The following is a 19320-nucleotide window of genomic DNA, read 5'->3' on the forward strand; positions in this document are numbered from 1 at the left end:
ATTTTGAAGTGGACAATTGCTCCAATCCAGATCACGATCCGTCTGGTTTGGGTGAAGTGACACATGTGCCTCTGGCCTCCCAACATCTCCACCCAAATTCCCATCTGTTGCTTGAGGTACCCAGCCCAGCTCTGCCTTAATTGTAGGGCTGTCCCTGCCCCCACTTGCCAAAACGGGGCCTTCTCTTAGGTTCGCAAGGTTCCCAGCTATTACAATTACACCATCTCTGTTAAAAAAGAACAGACAGGAAAAGGGGGACCGGGGAGGGGGGGAGTAGCCATTTCACTTGCTGCTGTTCCTCCTCACCCCATGACTCACCAGAAATTTAGCAGTTAGTTAGAGCATGTTACTTCCACTTGTACAGTCATGTGTGACTAATTTCTGACTAATAGGTTTTTCTGTCTCCCAGGAGACGCTAAGTTTCCAGAGCTTTCAGGTTACCCATTTCGCACTGACTGAGCAGCTGTGACAGAAGGGGAGAGTCCCTGAAAATGGCTGTGGTGAGGGGTGAGAGAGGGGCTGTTTCTCTGATTCGTAGGCTCCCTCCTGCCATTCCCCCCCCCCCCATGAGCCGTTATTTCTGTTTCAGCCATGATGGTTTAAGCTCTCATGGGAAATTGTAGTCCCAAATCTCCGGATGGCCACCAGGTCGAGGAAGCCCTGAACACTCCTCAAATCCTTTATCCTTAGCGTTCATAGGACGAGAGGAATGAAAGCAGCACAGAGATTTCTGAATTTTAAAGCGGGCAAATCAGTCGATGAAAAATGCATTTGTTAAACAAGACAGCTATGACAAAGAAGGGCGATTCGTCACCAACGGAAACAAAAATCCAATACACAACATAATATTTTTTAAAAAAAATTAAAACCATTGCTGTTCTCCTTGGAGTGCTCCAGCAATGATGGAGCCAGAGATGAGGTGTGCTAAGTGGTGTCAGGGCCACAGTGGATCGATGGGGTACTAAATCCCCTGCTCCCCCAAATTCCTTATAAATAGGTTTGGAGCTGCATCAAAACTTGAGCTGAGGACTCCGTTCCCTCCAATGGGGCATTGGATGTGGCAGCTGCATCTTCACAGAGTTCACAGAAATCAATGGAACAACTTTATCATGCCTTGCCTGAAGTGCCATTGATTGTCCCCCTGTTATTTGGGGAGGGATTTGTAAGAAAATGGCATATGTGGTAGAGGTGCCTCTGGGTAAAAACCCTGAACAAAATCAGAAGGATGGGTGGGGCGGGGGTTGAGGAATTACCGTATTCTGATGGAAGTTTTTTTTTTTAGGCCTCTGTTTTTGCTTCTCGTTTAATTGTTGACAACTGATAAGGATCCTTCCAGATCCCTCTGAAATGCACTGTATAATAAAGTTTTTAAAAAATGAGAACCCTGTGTAAGTTTTTCTCCATTTGGAAGCTACAACTATCAGTCACAAAACTACACCCACCCACCCCTGATGGGAAGTGTGCAGAGAAATTTATTAATTTATGCCCCTGTCTTTGTGTCCCTCTAATTTCTTCCCAAAACTCTAGGAAGAGCTTGATTGTGTTCAGGCTACTTTGGAGCACATCCACTTTGCTTCTGGCAAGCCCTGAATTTAAATTGTTCTCATGTGTTTTATTAGTATATATATTTATTTTGAGCTACATTGGGCTCCTTTTGGGGAGAATTTAGAAATAATCAGTTGATCGGTATTTTTATTCGGTGGGGAGATATTTTTAAGAACCCATTTATGTGCATTCAAATTTTTGTGTACATGGAAAGATGGGTAATTATGGAAACAGGGCCATTCTACTTCATTCACAGGTGCTCACTTTGTACATCACGTTTGTTTCCAAAATATGAGCGCAAAGGGAAAGAACGTATGAATATTAGCCACTCGGAATCAGACCAGTGGTCCAGCTACTTACATCATTGTCTAAGCTAGCTGGTAGTGGCTCTGTGGGGTTTAAGACAGGGGTCTCTCCCAGCCTCGACCTAGATGTGTCAGAAATCGAACCTGAGTCTTTTGCACGCAAAGCAGATGCTCTACTACTGAGCTACAACTCTTCTGTCTAATGTGCATTGGCTGGGAAAGGCCCTTACAGTCTGGAACAGCTGCTACATTGAAGAGTAAACAGCCTAGACCTAGACAGATCAGTCATCTGGCTTGATACCAAATGGCTTTCTAAATGAGTCCCCCTCATTCCACCACATTACAAGGTTGTGGGAGTAGGCTGTGGTTAGTCAGTGTCAAGAGAAGTCACTCGGCACACATCGGATGATTTTCCTATTGCTTCGCTGTGTTCTCCTAAAGCTGACCACAAATACAGAAGCGGCTCTGAGGAGGAGCTCAGAGAGCCAAAACTCTGAAATTGTTGGCATTCGTCTGCCTCAAGAGACAAGGGGGGTGAAGTCAAACTGCTGTTTTAGCAGCACCAAAGTGACCTCCCCTGGGTGTCACCCCGCTCTCGGCCTCCAAAGGAAAGCACAGCAGTACGTTTGGCACCAGCTTGGCTGGAGGAGTTGCCGGAAGGAGGCACACAAGGAGCCGTCCAAACATCTTAGGAACTCCACTCTGGATTTTTGTAGGGTTCACTTCTTAGCATAGGTGCCAACTCCCTGGGGTCCTGGGTGCCCGAGCATCCACAAAATTACCCATGAAGGTGCTGGGCACCCACAAATTTCTCCTGGTATGCCCCACAGAGGACATTAAGGTTCACAAATAACAACACTTTGGAGTTTCCAACCCGCAAGGTGGTTAGATTGGTCTCAACTAGGGCCAGGGCCTTTTCAGTACTGGCCCTGACTTGGTGAAACGCTCTGTCACAAGAGACTAGGGCCCTGCAGGACTTGACATCTTTCCGCAGGGCCTGCAAGACAGAGCTGTTCCGCCTGGCCTTTGGTTTGGACTCAGTCTGACCCTTATGTTTCCCTCCCCTTATGGTCTTGATTTATCAGCTACTTTAAAATGAGGCTGCATTTTAACCTGTATTTTAAATTGGGTTTTTTTCTTTTATTTCCCCCTCTTCCCCCCCCCCATTATGTTTTTACTGTGGATTTTATTGGTGTTAGCCACCCTGAGCCCAGTTCTGGCAGGGGAGGGTGGGGTATAAATAAATTATTATTATTATTATTATTATTGCATCCACAGCCCGGGTACCCACAGGCCCTTGATATTAGGTACCAACTGGGTTTGTTGTTGCTTAGTCGTTTAGTCGTGTCCGACTCTTCGTGACCCCCATGGACCAGAGTATGCCAGGCACTCCTGTCTTCCACTGCCTCTCGCAATTTGGTCAAACTCATGCTGGTAGCTTCGAGAACACTGTCCAACCATCTCGTCCTCTGTCGTCCCCTTCTCCTTGTGCCCTCCATCTTTCCCAACATCAGGGTCTTTTCCAGGGAGTCTTCTCTTCTCATGAGGTGGCCAAAGTATTGGGGCCTCAGCTTCACAATCTGTCCTTCCAGTGAGCACTCAGGGCTGATTTCCTTAAGAATGGATGGGTTTGATCTTCTTCCAGTCCATGGGACTCTCAAGAGTCTCCTCCAGCACCATAATTCAAAAGCATCAATTCTTCGGCGATCAGCCTTCTTTATGGTCCAGCTGTTACTTCCATACATCACTACTGGGAAAACCATAGCTTTTACTATACGGACCTTTGTTAGCAAGGTGATGTCTCTGCTTTTTAAGATGCTTTCTAGGTTTGTCATTGCTTTTCTCCTAAGAAGCAGGCGTCTTTTAATTTCATGGCTGCTGTCACCATCTGCAGTGATCATGGAGCCCAAGAAAGTAAAATCTCTCACTGTCTCCATTTCTTCCCCTTCTATTTGCCAGGGTAGGGACCATCAACTGGAGCATAAGTAATGAGAGAACAAGCATTAAGTGGTATTCAGAGCAGTGGGCAGCTAACCTGTGGTCCTCCCAGGAGTTGCTGGACCACAACTCCCATCATCTGTGACCACTGGTCATGCTGATGGGGTTGGTGGGAGTCCAAAACTGTCCATAAGGCCACCAGTTAGCGACCTCTACTTCCGACAAGAGGGACAAGGCAGTTCTTAAAAAGAACTAAGTAGTGTATGCTGAGACAGGCAGAAGATTTTGTGGTGGGAAAGTGACCCCTACTGGCCAGATCTGAGAGCTACAGGTCTTCACAGACTGCTGTCTTTGATTCCTTCAACATTGCCCCCAATTGTCATTCAGGCTGCAAGCCTATTTCAGGGGTAAGCTGTGAGGGTACCCTCCATATTTTATGGACAATGAACTCAGTCTCAGCCACAATGGCCTACAGGCATGTATGATAGGAGTTATAGTCCAAAACTTTAGGAGGTTAACATGTTGGAAGTGTCATGCAAAAAGCAAAAATGAAATGGGGTTGGGGGTGCGAAGCAGACAGTGATGATAATCTGAAACCAGAATAGTTACAGTCAGTGCTTTTTTTCTTTTAAAAAAAATTTACTCATTTTTCTACTCATATTGAAATACCACCCCTCAATGAGGCCAAACTTAGATTCACAAAATGTTTAGGGGTATGTGTACCCCTGCGTCCCCCCAGAAAGCACTGGTTACAGTGAACAATTAATAGGGCAGGATTGGTGGAAGCATTGATAAGCCAAATAACACATGTAGAGGAGTAACCTTTCCATTCATGCCACAGGTGACCGAATTGAATTGCCTGATAACTTGCAACTCAGCAGTTGTTCACACTGGAGTTTCCCTTTGTTTAAGGATATTCACCTTCAAGCCAGTTTCAAGAGCATCTTGGTAGGCTGAAGTTCTCTCCTACTAGCTTTTGGGTGGCGCCATTTCACATGTCGGGACGTGGGTGGCGCTGTGGGTTAAACCACAGAGCCTAGGACTTGCCGATCAGAAGGTCGGTGGTCTAGCAGTTCGAAAGCACGTCAAAGTGCAAGTAGATAAATAGGTACCGCTCCGGCGGGAAGGTAAACGGCGTTTCCGTGCACTGCTCTGGTTTCGCCAGAAGCGGCTTAGTCATGCTGGCCACGTGACCCGGAAGCTGTACACCGGCTCCCTCGGCCAATAAAGCAAGATGAGTGCCGCAACCCCAGAGTCGGTCATGACTGGACCTAATGGTCAGGGGTTTCTTTACCTTTTTATTTCCCATGTCATTCTTGTGTCCATTTACTCTTCTGCCTAAAAGAGTGACCTGCTTGTTTTTGCTAAGTAGCTGTGGGGGCCGCTGTCTGTAAGTAGGGGCCTACAAGTAGGAAATGTCACTGACCAGAATGGATTGACATGTACGCCCCAGCCCTGATTTAACGGGCTAGCCTCTTCTTCTGTGATATCATTGCCCATGCACAATAGGTTGTTGGGCATAAGATCACAACAATGTAGTAGTAGTAGTAGTAGTAGTAGTAGTAGTAGTAGTAATAATAATTTTTATTTGTACCCCGCCCTCCCCAGCCAAGACCAGGCTCAGGGCGGCTAACAACCAATAATAAAAACAAGTTGATTAAAATACAACATTAAAACATTAAAATGCAGCCTCTTCACAGGAGGAGAAAGGAAAAAAGAAAGAGGGGGAGGGAATCAAATTGATTCTAAGCCAAAGGCTAGGCAGAACAACTCTGTCTTACAGGCCCTGCGGAAAAAAATCAGATCCCGCAGGGCCCTGGTCTCATGAGTTAGAGCGTTCCACTAGGCCGGAGCCTGTGTTGAAAAGGCCCTGGCTCTGGTTGAGGCTAATCTGACTTCCTTAGGGTCCAGGACCTCTAGGGTGTTGCTGTTTATGGACCTTAAGGTCTTCCGTGGGGCATATACTCCGTATATACTCCGTATATACTCTGTGGGGTATACGGGATCTGCAACAAGGTACTACTAACTAAAACATGTCCTTCTAGTGGTGCAACGATAAAAAATCATCTTCTGAGGCCCTTCTTTGTGTGCCTCCTCCTTGAGAGGTCTGGAGGGCGGCAACACAAGAAGGGGCCTTCTCTGCAGTGGCTCCCCATCTGCGGAATGCTGTCTCAAGTGAAGTTCGCCTTCATTATACGCCTTTGGGTACCAGGCAAAAACATTCCTTTTTAACCAGGCCTTTGGTTGATCGGATTGACATCTTTTAAAAGGTGGCTCTTTTTTGAGGGGTGTGTTGTGTTACTGGGTGGTTGTTTTTATTTTGGTTATATATATTGTGGGTTTTTATGTTGATCTTTTCTGTGAACTGCTCTGAGACCTCCAGGTATAGGGTGCTATATAAATTCAATTTTAAAAAATGAGCACATTTGAAAAGCTAAGCAGGATACAGCACCGTTTCAAAACTGGATGGAGGACGCAAGTTGAGATACCTGCATTGCAGAGGTTTGGACTAGATGACCCTCAGGATCCCAGTTCTATGATTCCATGAACCCTACGGTGAAAGGGCCAGGAGGAGTTCTTGCCCCTGACCAGCCAGTATGGTGTAATGGCCAGGGTCTTGACCTAGGACCTGGGAGACCGTGGTTCAAATTCCCACTCAGCCATAGGAGCCAACTCCTAGGGGCCAAGGTCCCTTCGACTCCCCCAACTAAAATATTTGAGGGGCCTGCCCCCCCAAAAATTGAGGGCCATTGCCATTCAAATGGTGAATGTGCACTGCGTCTTGTGATCGATTAGGTGAGGCGGTGCTTACCTGCCCCCCTCCCCAATATTTTATTCAAGTTGGCATCCTTGCACTCAGCCATATAGCTCAATGGGTAAGCAAGGGCTAGGTACAATCTCTCAGCCTAGCCTACCTCACAGGGCTGTTGTGGGGATTCAGTGAGGAATGGGGGACCATGTACACCACCACCTTTGAGCTCCTTGGAGAAAAATGTGGGGTATAAATGCAACCGACCAACAAATCAATCAATCATCAACTGATCAGCCCAGTTGTTTTAAAAAGTTGAGGACTCTTGAATGGAGCAGCTCTCCCGCTGGCATCTAGGGGGATAAATGTATCAGGAGCCAAACAGGGATTTTATTTAAAGCAGATTTTCCAGCTGTGCAAACTCCCCACACTAAAAGGGGGGGGGCGGGAAGGCAAACAAACAAAAAGTGTGCTTTGCTCCTTAGCTACACCCTGAATCTGCACTGGCTTCTCCATGGGAATCAATAGTTCTAAAGCACTATACAGTGATGACTCACTTCTGAGCCTGCCTAAGCTCAGTAACTAAGAGGCACTAAACCAGGAGTAATTTAAAGATATAGCAGGGTTTTGAGCTCTAAGGCCAACTCTAAGGCAAGCTTTTGCTCCAGAACTAACCCTTTGCACTTGTTTTTTTCCTCTTTTCCGTTTTACTTCTTAACTCCTTTTAGTGCTTCGTTTTGCTGTTTTAATTTATTGTTTCATCTCATTGTTTTATTGTTCTAACTCCCCTAAACTGTGAGGCTGCATGAAGCTGGGCTGGGCTGAGCACTTTGCTAGGCAGTGCCAAAAGCAAGGTCGAGCCAAAGCTTACAAGATACTAGTTATAAATTAAGGAAGAGAAACATCTTGATTATCAAAGGTATTTACAAAGATGCGATGCAGAGATGAAGGCAGAGAAGAGGAAGTTGTGGCCCAAGAGAAGAAGTTGTTTTAAAATGGTTCGGGCAGTTTGCTTTAAGCGTGAAAACTGAACACTGACTGCCCTCCTGCGATTGGTGTACATGCTGTTCCCATTAAGTGCATCCCAAACACATATGCTTATCGTGTCTAATTCCCCCCATTTTTCAAGCTGTGCATTATCCAACTGCACAACTCCCACCCCCACTACACACTTTGTGTCCCACTGCACACTAAACGCACACACACGAAAACCTTGGGTCCAAAGGTTATTTTTCTGTCCTGTTTCCCCTTGAAACGGCCTTTAATGAGAGGGAGGTCAGGAGAGCATTTCTTCACCCTCCAGATGCCCTCGAGTGATCACCCAGGCAGCAAAGGCAAACCATCTCTTCTCTCTGCCTGTGCCACGTGCAAGTTGCAACAAAGGAACTTGATTCAGCCAAGTTAAATGTGCTGCCCCCGCCTCAGTCACAGAGTATCAGCAGGATGGAGCAGGAGAATAAGCTGTGTTCTCAATATCAAGGTGCAATTACCCAAAACATTCTTCCGTGGCTCCCATAAAAGGCAACTAGCGCAAGGCCTGTGCCAAGCGAAGGGAGAGGAGGGCTTGCAAGCAGGCAGCTGAAAGGGCTGGGGTCAGCTTTGATAGCAGTCCCTGTCTTGTCAGGTACGTGGAAGTGACATAGCACCATGAGGAACCCTCACAATCATAGAATTTGTAGAGTAGGAAGGGACCCTGAGGATCATCTAGTCCAACCCCCTGAAATGCAGGAATCTTTTGCCCAGCAGGTGCTATTCCACAAAATATTTGCCTCTGGTGCTCATGGGTAGCTCACGGCATATTGGTTGCATGGTGGACTACAACAGCTTACTCCATGGGTAGGCAAACTAAGGCCCGGGGGCCGGATCCAGCCCAATCACCTTCTAAATCCAGCCCGCAGACGGTCCGGGAATCAGCGTGTTTTTACATCAGGAGAATGTGTCCTTTTATTTAAAATGCACCTCTGGGTTATTCTTGGGGCATAGGAATTCATTCAAAAAAAATTTCAAAATACAGTGGTACCACAGGTTACGTACGCTTCAGGTTACATACGCTTCAGGTTAAAGACTCCGCTAACCCATAAATAGTACCTCAGGTTAAGAACTTTGCTTCAGGATGAGAACAGAAATCACACGGCGGTAGCAGGAGGCCCCATTAGCTAAAGTGGTACCTCAGGTTAAGAACAGTTTCAGGTTAAGAACGGACCTCCAGAATGAATTAAGTTCTTAACCAGAAGTACCTCTGTATAGTCCGGCCCCCCATAAGGTCTGAGGGACAGTGGACCCCTGCTGAAAAAGTTTGCTGACCTCTGGCATTACGCATATGACATTCTCCTCCAAATTATTGCCTTCCTACACTTTCCCCTCCCTCAGTCAGGATTTTCTCATACTGAACACCCTCCAAATGTCCCTATTTTCCAGGGACATCCCCGATTTAGAAAAGCTGTCCCAGTTTCTGGTTTGATCCTGTTGCTGGAACCCCCCCCCCCCCCAATCATTCGGTTTGTACAAACTTGACACACAAACACACTCCATACACTACGCTTCTGTTATAAATTCATAGAAAATCAACCATACATCGGATCTGGACCGTTCCACTTTTATTTTACTCCATGAAGGAAGGACTACAAAATAGGGAAGATTTGATACAGGGCAGCCATAATCCCTTGAGCATACCAGCACATACACAGGAGCCCTGCCCAGTTGCTATGCCAACCCTGATGGTCCTAGACAGAAGACCATCAAGGTCACAAAGAACTTGCATATAGGAATGGATTCAGCACGGACTGGAATAAAGGACAATGATCAGATCTTCCCTCTGGGGGCAAGAAACTGCCAGCTCCCCTTTGTCCTCTGGAAATGACTCATGGGGAGGGGGAAAGGAGGAACCAGCCAGGTGACAAGATACTCAGGTTACCTCCACAACTCCTCCCTCAACCCCTCCTTTTTGTGATGTGTCAATGATGTAGTTGTTATGTTGTTCTAGGGGTGTAGTTTGGGGGATTAGTAACTAAAAAAAGTTGGGGTCTTCTTTTGTTCTCGGCTTCTATTTTGTTGCAGGTGGGAGTCCTGTTGTGACAGTCTTCAATAAAGACCAAGCCTACTGGCTGCTGTTTTGCTCTGGTATTCCTGGCTGGTGTCCTTGTTTTTTTGTCCAAGGGAGCCCTTGGATTTCTCCGTTAACAATCCCAGAGTGGGGGCCTGGCCAGGCCGGGTTGTCCTCTTATATACCTGCTGGGATTGACAAGGCATCTGACCCTCACCTTAATCTCATAGCTCTCCTGTAGCTGCCTCTGATTGGTTATCATTTAACTCTCACGGGAAATAATTAGCATCACACATCATGTGCATAGAAGTTGCAGAACCAATTAACCAACTAGAAGGATTACTGTTAATAGCATCAGTTTTCCTATACTGTAACTTGATATTGCTGAATATGGGCAGGCCTATGAACACACGGATTTGGAGAAGGGGAAGAAGAGCTTGCTATCCACATTACATAACAATACAGAGGAGTTCTGGAGGTCTGGGTGACCTTGGGCCAGAAACCCAAACTCATTGACCCCATCCATGTTTTTGCTCCTCCTAACCATGAACTCAAGATGGTGGGTGCACCTCCACTGTAGCCAAAAGGAGGGCACTGAGAAATATTACTTACTATGCTTGGGGAAACTTTTTTATGTCGTTTTTGGTCGTCCTTTTTTATACCTGCTGGTGGGATTGCCAAAGCTGCCTCTGATTGGTTGACAAGGCATTCTGGGATTGACAAGGCATCTGACCCTCCCCTTCATCTCATAGCTCACCAATTAAGCAATTAACCAACTCTAGGCCAAACCAATCAACCAACTAGAAGGATTACTGTTAATCTCTTTTCCTTAGGGTATCCCTATTTTCAACGGAGAAATGTTGGGGGGTATGGAGTTATCCGACTCCCAAGCCGTCAGAAGGCAATCCTGTACAGTGAAGGTTTTTTTTCCTCAACATTTAATGTTTTATTATGTTTTTATATATGTTGGATGCCGCCCAGAGTGGCTGGGGCAACCCAGTCAGATGTGTGAGGTATAAAGAATAAAATTATCATTATGGAATGGGGCGTCCCTATTTTCCTCAGAGAAATGTTGGGGGGCATGCTAGGTATATTTCAAAAAGGAAAGGGTGTAAAAAAATCTGGATTGGGAGAAAGAAAGTAAAGTGTGGGAACGCATTGATTTGGAGGAGAAGGGGAAGAAGAGCTTGCTATCCACATTACATAACAATACAGAGGAGTTCTGGAGGTCTGGGTGACCTTGGGCCAGAAACCCAATCTCATCTACCCCATCCATGTTCTTGCTCCTCCTAACCATGAACTCAAGATGGTGGGTGCACCTCCAAAAGCAGGGCGCTGAGAAATATTACTGTGCTTGGGGGAACTTGTGTTTCTTGTTCCTGATCAGAAGGATGCAGCCGATGAGGCCTGGCTACAATATCCACACAGAACATATACAGAAAATTTAAAGCACATGGGTTCCCCCCAAATAATCCTGGGAAATGGTAGTCTACAGAGCTGCAATTTCCAGCACTCTTAACAAACTACAGTTCCCAAGATTATTTCAGGGAAGCCATTCGTCCCTGCCTCTGCCCTTCCTCCCCTCCATTTTTCCTTTCTCCTCTCTACTGAGGCCTTCCATAGAGAAATGTTTGGGGCGCGGAGAAACTGGGACAAGAGCTAGAATGATTCAACTGAGAATGCTAAATAAACCATGGAATATAGATTGGCACTTGGTGTGTGTGTGTGTGTGTGTGTGTGTGTGTAACGCACTTGGAGGGAATAGCTGGCTGGAACCCTAAATAGAAGCAGCAGAATGCACTGCAACATTTTGTTGCGGCTCCCATTTGTGATTTACCATAGACGAAGTCCCCACTTTGAAGCACTTACCATATAGAAATCCTCCTCCTCCTTTTGGGCTCACATTAGTAAAAGCATGAGACAAAAGGAGCTGGAAGAAAAGAGCAAACGTTGCACAATCTGGAAGAGAGTGAAAGAAGGAAGGAGTGGTAAAGGAATTAAAAAACACACCAAAAACCCTGAGAATAGGTGTGCGGGGAGAAGAAGGGCAGCAGGCCTCCCCTCCATTTTTCCTTTCTCCTCTTTCTCCTCTCTACTGAGGCCCTCCATAGAGAAATGTTTGGGTCAGGGAGAAACTGGGACAAGAGCTAGAATGATTCAACTGAGAATCCTCCTCCTCCTTTTGGGCTCACGATTGTAAAAGCATGAGACAAAAGGAGCTGGAAGGAAAGAGGAAACTTTGCACAATCTGGAAGAGAGTGAAAGAAGGAAAGAGTGGTAAAGGAATTTAAAAAAGCAACAACCTGAAAATAGGTGTGCAGGGATAAGAAGAAAAGTCAAATCAAGAGGGAAATACGAGAGAGAGAAATTGGTTTTTTAATTTATGAAAGTGAGATTGGGAAGAGGTCAGCCGAATATTGAGAGGGAGAGAGTTTGCCGTGTAAGGGGCCATGAGAGAGAAAGCATGGAGAGGAAAAACAGCACAAGGGAATGCAGGCTTAATGAGAAGATTAGTATTTGATGAACAGAGGAACCAAGGACAGGAACAGGGAGAAAACAAGAAGCAATGAAGGGAGATAAGGAGGAGTGAGATCATGACAAGACTGAAAGGTTAAAAGAAGACGTTTGAATGTGATATGGAACAATAGAGGAAGCTGGTAATGGGAAACAGATAGAGGTGAAACACTCAGAAAGAAAGAAAGAAAGAAAGAAAGAAAGAAAGAAAGAAAGAAAGAAAGAAAGAAAGAAAGAAAGGCCTAAATGAGTAGAAGGGTTGAAAATAGAGATAAGAGGTTTAAAGCGAGAAATGGGAAGGTAGACAAAACACTGCGGTACAGAAGAGAAAATGACGGTCTGTATTAACATTTTAGTAGATTTTTTTAAAAAAAGGATGAATACAAATTCTGGAAATGTTATATGGCAAAAATGTGAGCAAACAAAGGGGGCGGGGAACAAATCACTGGTAGGACCCAAATGCTTTGGCCACTTCCAACCCATACATATAAAACGCTACAATGCCACTTGAATAGTGTTATAAGAATTTTAAGGTCTTAGATATATAATAAATGTTCATAAATGTACCAAGCAAACATGTTGTTAGACTATTCCTCTCACAGAGCTACAGTTCTCCGAGTGGCTTAACAGTCAATCCTGGAGGAGCATCTCCACCCCCATCATTCAGTCCAGACATGGAGCTCCAGCTCTGAGGTCCTTCTGGCAGTTCCCTTACTGTGAGAAGTGAGGTTACAGGAAAACAGACAGAGGGCCTTCTCGGTAGTGGCACCCGCCCTGTGGAACATCCTCCCATTCGATGTCAAGGAAATAAACCACTATCTGCTTTTTAGAAGACACCTGAAGGCAGCCCTGTATAGGGAAGTATTAAATGTTTTATTGCGTTCTTATATTTTACCACCCAGAGTGGGTCAGGTGAACAGCATTTAAATAATAAAATTATTATTATCACTTATCCCTCTTCTGAGGGAAATCTGGAAAAACGGTAGCTCTGTGAGGGCAATGGCCTAAAAACTCTCAGCAACCTTAGCGCAGTGCAGCCCTCCCAGGATTCTTTAGGTGAAGCCATCAATGTCAAAAGTGGTATTGCAGTGCTTAAAATATAATTTTGTGGATATGGCCTATGCCCTGGATGTACAGTGGTACCTCGCGTTACATACACTGCAGGTTACAGACTCCGCTAACCCAGAAATATTACCTCAGGTTAAGAACTTTGCTTCAGGATGAGAACAGAAATCGTGCAGCGGCAGCAGGAGGCCCCATTAGCTAAAGTGGTGCTTCAGGTTAAGAACAGTTTCAGGTTAAGAACAGACCTCTGGAACGAATTAAGTACTTAACCTGAGGTACCACTGTACCTGAATCCGTCCTGAATCTTCCAGCTTCACTGGGCATCCACAAGTTTTAGGGTTAGGAGCGAGAAAGAAACACTTCTCCGCTGTTCTCCTTCTCCAATGCCATGCATGGCTTTATAAACTTCTGTCGCGTCGCCTCTTACTCCCCTCCGATGTCTTTGCCTGCCTCCCTCATTCCCCTTTCCAACGTCTTCATTCTCTCGCTCCCAGGCACTCGGCTCTTCTCTCTTCCTTCTTGCTCTCTTCCTTTCTTTTGGCCGCCTTCCCTTCCAGCAACCCAGAATCCTCCAATCCTGGCCTTTCTCCCTTCCTGCAAGTGGAGCTCTTCTTCACCTCCTCTGTCATCCACTTGGCACCTTCTGCTGGTGTATTTAAACGCCTAATTAAAAACTCTACACTCTCTTTTTTCTCTCTCTTTAACAAGCAGGCGTCTTTTTTCTCCCTCTCTTATGTGTCTTTTACTTGTAACTCTAAAAGCGAGGTCTCTTGTTTCTTAGTGTATGTATGGTGGGGTGGGGTACCTTTTTTAAAAAATTCTGAGGGCCACATTCCTTTCTCAGGCAAGCTCCTGAGGGGCCACAGGCCACTGGTGGGCGGAGCCAGGGGCAAAAGTGGGTGGAGCAACCAATATTCCTTTACCTTTCCACAGTGGGCTAGTTTCCATACATACTTGCATATATGCCTACACACACACACACACACACACACACACACACACAGATGTGAAGCAAAAACTTACTGAGTTGGACCCATGACATATTCTGTGTTTCTCACACTGCACTCTTATATGTACTTTCCTGGTAAAAAAACACTGCTGGACTCCAAAGGGCTTACATCCGAGGAGCATTTGTGTAAGATTATGCTGTGGGTTAAACCACAGAGCCTAGGACTTGCAGATCAGAAGGTCGGTGGTTCGAATCCCTGTGATGGGGTGAGCTCCTGTTGCTCGGTCCCTGCTCCTGCCAACCTAGCAGTTCGAAAGCACGTCAAAGTGCAAGGTAAACGGCGTTTCCGTGTGCTGCTCTGGTTCGCCAGAAGCGGCTTAGTCATGCTGGCCACATGACCCGGAAGCTGTACGCCGGCTCCCTCGGCCAATAAAGCAAGATGAGCACTGCAACCCCAGAGTCGGTCACGACTGGATCTAATGATCAGGGGTCCCTTTACCTTTACCTATGCTGGAATTCCAGTCTAACATTGGTGTGTTTTTAAAGAGTCCTTTCATACATGGTTTTTATCATCATTTAATTAATTCATTACTGTCCTGGGAGCACCCCCACCACAATCACGAGGCAGAATATGCTTTCAAAATTTAACATTATCATTTGTTTGTTCCTTCATTCAAAACTGTATTTTTATGCCACTTTTCCACAGACACACACACGAACACACAAAATTGCTCAATGCACTTCACAACAAGGGAAATATGAATGTATTTCAAAATCAAGCAGCACAAAAACATAATAGTAATAATAGAAATAATTTTGTTATTATTTGTGCCCCAGTCACTCTGGCTGGCTTCCAAGAGAGATTAAAAACATAACAAAACATCAGACATTAAAAACTTGCCTATATAGGGCTGCCTTCAGGTGTCTTCTAAAAGTTGTATAGTTACTTATCTCCTTGGTATCTGATGGGAGGACGTTCCACAGGATGGGCACCACTACTGAGAAGGCCTGGTTCTCTGTAACTTCACTTCTTGCGGTGAGGGAACTGCAATGTCTTCTAAAAGCTGTATAGTTACGGTATTTATCTCCTTAACGTCTGATGGGAGGGCGTTCCATATAATAAAACAATGACACAGTAGGAAATATAACAGCATACGAAAGCAACAGAAATTCAGTGCTATAGATATAACAAGGTTTCATCGACAACATCCAATCATAAAAAAAATAACAAGGGAGCTTGACAGTTTCACCCTGGTCTCCTGTGATGTTGCTTACAGTTCCTCTCCTGCAGCAACTTTTTATGGGGCTTCCAAAGATAGGCAATGGGGTAGCTGGGAATACCGTATTTTTTGCTCTATAAGACTCACTTTTTCCCTCCTAAAAGGTAAGGGGAAATGTGTGCGCGTCTTATGGAGCGAATGCAGGCTGCGCAGCTATCACAGAAGCCAGAACAGCAAGAGGGATTGCTGCTTTCACTGCGCAGCGATCCCTCTTGCTGTTCTGGCTTCTGGGATTCAGAATATATATTTTTCTTGTTTTCCGCCTCCAAAAACTTGGTGCATCTTATAGAGCGAAAAATACGGTACCTCTTCCACGATGTTGTTGAAAAGGATGGCCACTACTCTTAGCAGCAACTTGTTACGGATTGAAACAATGCAGATCAGGGAGCGCATGACATCAGTCGAGCCTGGACCAGCTTGTTTGTTAACAGCTAAGAAAAGAAAGCTGTGTTACATCAATCAGGCCATTGGTTCATCCAGGACAAGCCCCACACTGCTGTTTCAGGAGGCGTGGAGCCTGCAGGCACCTGAGCCACTGTGTCACTCCCAGGAGAGACATGTGGCTCAGGTGCACTGCAGGCCCCAAGGTAAGTGTCGCAGGGGTGTAGGAAGGAGGTGTGGGGGGGTGCAGGCGTTGTATATGTGATATAATGTTGTGCCACCAGATGGCAATGTGGAGTCCTATTTTTCTCTACCAGTTTTCCCTGTTTAAATGTACACTTTAAACTCAAATGCTTCTTTGATGTATCTAGATGCAGCCTAAGTTCATCTAACTCAGACAAAGGCTTTTCCCCCAGCTCTGCCTGAAGATGTATCTGCATCTCTCTCCACCCATCCTTTCTGAGATCCCTTAAAATGTTGGAAAATGACCACCATGTTTCCTCTCCCCACCCTTCCTCTATTGAGACCTCTGTGTTTCCCTTACAGTTCAGTGCTATATTGTCCAGGGTCTTCTTTCTGATCTTTTCGGCTGCCAAAGCAAAAAAGTGACTTCGTGAGTCACTGAAATGTTTACATTGCTAAGAAGCCATAGGACCTTCTCTGCCAGGGAGAGACATCTTTCCTGTATGGATGGATGGTAGGGCGAGAAATTGCCTGGGTCTGATGTATAGCGGGCAATATAGTAAATAGTGCAAGATGTCTTCCACCTGCGTTGCCCACATATACAGAATCTGTGTTTGTATGGTACCCTGTGAAAACGACGCTCTGTAAAAGTGAATCTGAGTGAGGCTGGCTGGAGATTTGGCAGGTAACTGGTTCTAAAATGAACTGTTTTTAGTAGGGGGAACAGGGGAGAACATTTAGATGATTTGGTTGCTTTCAGATCACGTAGTGATTCTGTCCAGTGACACCAATCCCTTAATGATAATTTGTCTGTGTATATAATCTCCTCTAGCTCGTGGAAATAATAAGAGTTTAAGTTACATTGGATGTTAGATTGACACCAGGCTGACAAGCGCTCGCATGGCATGGAGGACACTCTTTTCAGGTAATTAAATCAGCTGTACAGTCAGCTGTACCAGAGAGAATAAAGATCTACATTGGGAAGCCCGTCCTCTTTGCAGTTTTGACTTCTGGATCCTTGAGTCACCTAGTAGCTCTCTGCTGAATCCTTCCCAGCTTGTCCCACAGTATACTTGGAACTCTGCTGTGCAGTGTCAATCGCATAACTCCCAAGAGATGTTTCCTTCTCAAAGCCCAGTAGCTGATAACCAGGTACTGTGCTGTGCAGAGTCAATCTGAAACATTTCCAATGGGCACGTGCATATATTGGTGAAAATCTCACTTCCTTAGCCTGCCTTTCCCAAACCCCAGCTCCCGCTCTGTATAGTTTCTCCTCCCTCCCTTCACTTCCCCAAACTCCATAAAGTCTCCCATCGCACAACTGAGCTCAACTAAGCTGGCCTCGAGTGCTCTAGGGGTCAAAGGTTCGCTGTGGAGGCAGTGGGGGTCAGTGTATAGCCATCCCCGGGTCAATAGGCAACAGATCACACTCCGATTCCAAATCGGGACTTAAAGAAGACAGAGAAATGGGGGAATCCATTCAAGCTAATAACAACGTTGTCAATCAAAACAGGCATGAGAAATACTGAGGAAAGAAAGAAAGAAAGAAAGAAAGAAAGAAAGAAAGAGGAAGCCATACCCTAAGCAGAGTGGGACAAGATGAAATTCTGCCCAGAAAATACACCCATTCTCTTCCCACCACCATTTCAAAACTTTAAAGAGAATTCTCAACAATATATTGCAATATTCTCCCCCCGCCATTTTATTTTAAAAGGTACATTCTAAATGGGAAGGAGATGTAGTGTTAGAAACAATTAAATCTCTAAATCAAAACTGGACTTTAATTGTACCAATTGTAATTCTTCTGCACAAATTTATTTCACGGGCTGATTTAAAATACGCTAGATCTGCCCTCAAAGAGATAAGGGAGGCTTTGCATTTTACAACATTAGTCTTTAAAAATGTGTTGGCACTTGGAGGACATTTTCAATTCTGCAGATGCCAAGCTGTACACTTTCTTTTTGTTTCTGTTTTTTTTAAAAAAACCACAACAACTATAAAATCAAAAGAAAGGAAACAAGGACATACAGATCTGCCTTATATGGGAATGCTGCATAATGATGCATAGGAAACAAGAATCACTCCCCCCCCCCAAAAAAATATTCTCCCTTTGGCTGACTTCTGTTAAAACATACAAAACTCATCAGTTCAACAATGATAGCAATGTCCTGAATTCTGGAAAACCAATTTACTAAATGTCGCACAATTTGTTTGCATTCTAAAATGCTTGATGCATTTAGACTGCCATTCTCAGAGCACTTATTAAGAAAAGTCCTCTTAAATCCAGTGGAACTTAACTTCTATTAAGGCATGTTTATTTCTCCATTTAGAACATATTTTAATAAAACATTTGTTACCTTTTCAGATGCACAGAAACACCTAAAAAGAAACCAAGGCACAAAGCCTCAGTTAACTGGAGGGGATACAGCAACAAAGTGCATTCTGAATATAAGAAATTGGGAGTGGTGGATGGGAGAGAATACCGTGTGATGAAAGGAATATTCCCTTATGACAATTGAACATATGGTTTAGAAAACTTCTAGACTGTCTTCCCACCCAACCAGATGCAGGCAGTCAAGAATCCTGGACGAAGATGGAAGGGCGTTTTCACAAGTGACGCAAACATCTCGGGCAGCAAGTTCCATTTGTTCATCAAATTAAGAAGCAAGGTCTGTGTGAAAGCACTTGCAGAGACACATCTGTGTACGGATCTAAATTTTCATGATGGAAATAATAAAAAGGCACCATCCATCTGGAAGTTCTGCTGCAAAAGCTGAACTGAAATGAATGGGAGTTGTGTGCAGGAGTGTGCCTGCTCAGAAGAACTCTCTAGCAGACTGGGCCCAAGGTTCAATAAGAAAATTAACCAGGTGTCGGGGGGGGGGGAGGAATACATTTTCATCTGGACTCAGTATACAAAGTTGAGGAACACTACCTCTGAAGTGAATGTATTTTCTAGTCTATATAAGTTTTTCATTTTACGTACAGACATGGGAAATATGAAAACAAAGAGCCCCAAGGCGATCTAACGTGTCTCTTGTGAATGCAACCCAGGTAGTGGAGAGCGATCAGGACACTTTTAGGATTCTGTTGTAATTCAAGTTATGGAACAAAGATAACTTGTTAAAATCTAATTGATGATTTCAATGGAATAAAATGCCTTTAGACGTTTCACCCGAACTTTTGCATTCTCATCTGTCTGAGTTTATACACAGAAACGTCAAAATACAATTTTCACCTGAAAAAAAAAAGAGTTGCAAAGAAAAAGGTCTGTTTTTATCATTCTTCATAATCTGCAAGCCTTCTCTTGCAAAAATAAATGTTTCTTTCTATAAGAAGCTGAGGCAAAGCTTTTTTTTTTAAGCAGA

At 44.8% G+C, this 19320-nt stretch overlaps 1 long non-coding RNA gene across 2 annotated transcripts; it reads left to right on the forward strand.

The window, feature by feature from the left end:
- The first annotated feature begins 16836 nt into the window (after nt 1-16836).
- Nucleotides 16837-18837, forward strand: LOC310829884. 2 transcript variants are annotated; one of them, XR_014557404.1, is made up of 3 exons: nt 16837-17104; nt 17466-17666; nt 18318-18837. It is a non-coding gene; the product is annotated as an uncharacterized lncRNA (long non-coding RNA). The 2 variants fall into 2 exon arrangements; XR_014557405.1 differs by lacking the exon at nt 16837-17104 and having other exon boundaries at nt 17144-17666.
- The last annotated feature ends 483 nt before the right edge of the window (nt 18838-19320 follow it).

The sequence above is a fragment of the Podarcis gaigeae genome (genome assembly GCF_964106915.1).
Source record: "Podarcis gaigeae genome assembly, chromosome: 13".
In the NCBI taxonomy this organism is placed as follows: domain Eukaryota; kingdom Metazoa; phylum Chordata; class Lepidosauria; order Squamata; family Lacertidae; genus Podarcis; species Podarcis gaigeae.